This window comes from Cariama cristata, unplaced genomic scaffold (assembly GCF_000690535.1).
Source record: "Cariama cristata isolate BGI_N322 unplaced genomic scaffold, ASM69053v1 scaffold14804, whole genome shotgun sequence".
Lineage (NCBI taxonomy): Eukaryota > Metazoa > Chordata > Aves > Cariamiformes > Cariamidae > Cariama > Cariama cristata.
The window spans coordinates 46233-46905 of NW_009614840.1; positions in this window are offsets into that span (position 1 = coordinate 46233).

Genomic DNA, 673 nt, shown 5'->3' on the forward strand with positions numbered 1-673 from the left:
TAGTAATGGTCTTTATTGTTTTCCAATTCATAGCTGCCAGAGAGCCCGGAGGATTATTCTGCACAGAGCTATAAATGATGCCCCATATTAATGATTGCTTTCACTGATCTTTGGAAGAAAATTCCAGCGTGACTCGTGAAGATGAGATTTCCATTTCTACACCTCAAATAAACAGCTTCGTGTCAAAATCCTAGCAGATAGGCAGAAAAGTGTGCTTCCAAGCTCCCAGAAACCCAGATAAAAATGCCCAAGGTGTTTTCCAAGTAGATGACAATTTACATGTGCTGGGCCCTGCCAGAAAAGCAGCGAACAAAACCGATCTCCAGCTGAAGAGCAAAGAAGACCCTGCACCACGTCCTTGGGCTCGCCGCACGCCCCGGCAGGAGCGAAGACCACATCTCTTCCCGGGGCCAGGAAACGCCGTTGTTTCCCAATGGAAGCGGCTGTGCCTTAAACCCTATCAGAGGGAGGCTGGTTTGGAGGCTGAAGATAATACAGATTTACATCCAGTTCACACAAGATCTAGGTACAGGCACCGATTCCTCTGCATTTCCTCAGAGGCAGAGCGAGCCAGACAACAGCCTGGTTCCGTCCCGGTGCACATCTGGTGTCCCACAACGGCAGGGCCATGTATATTTAATAGGCACTGGCACCCTCCACGCCTAGAGGCACG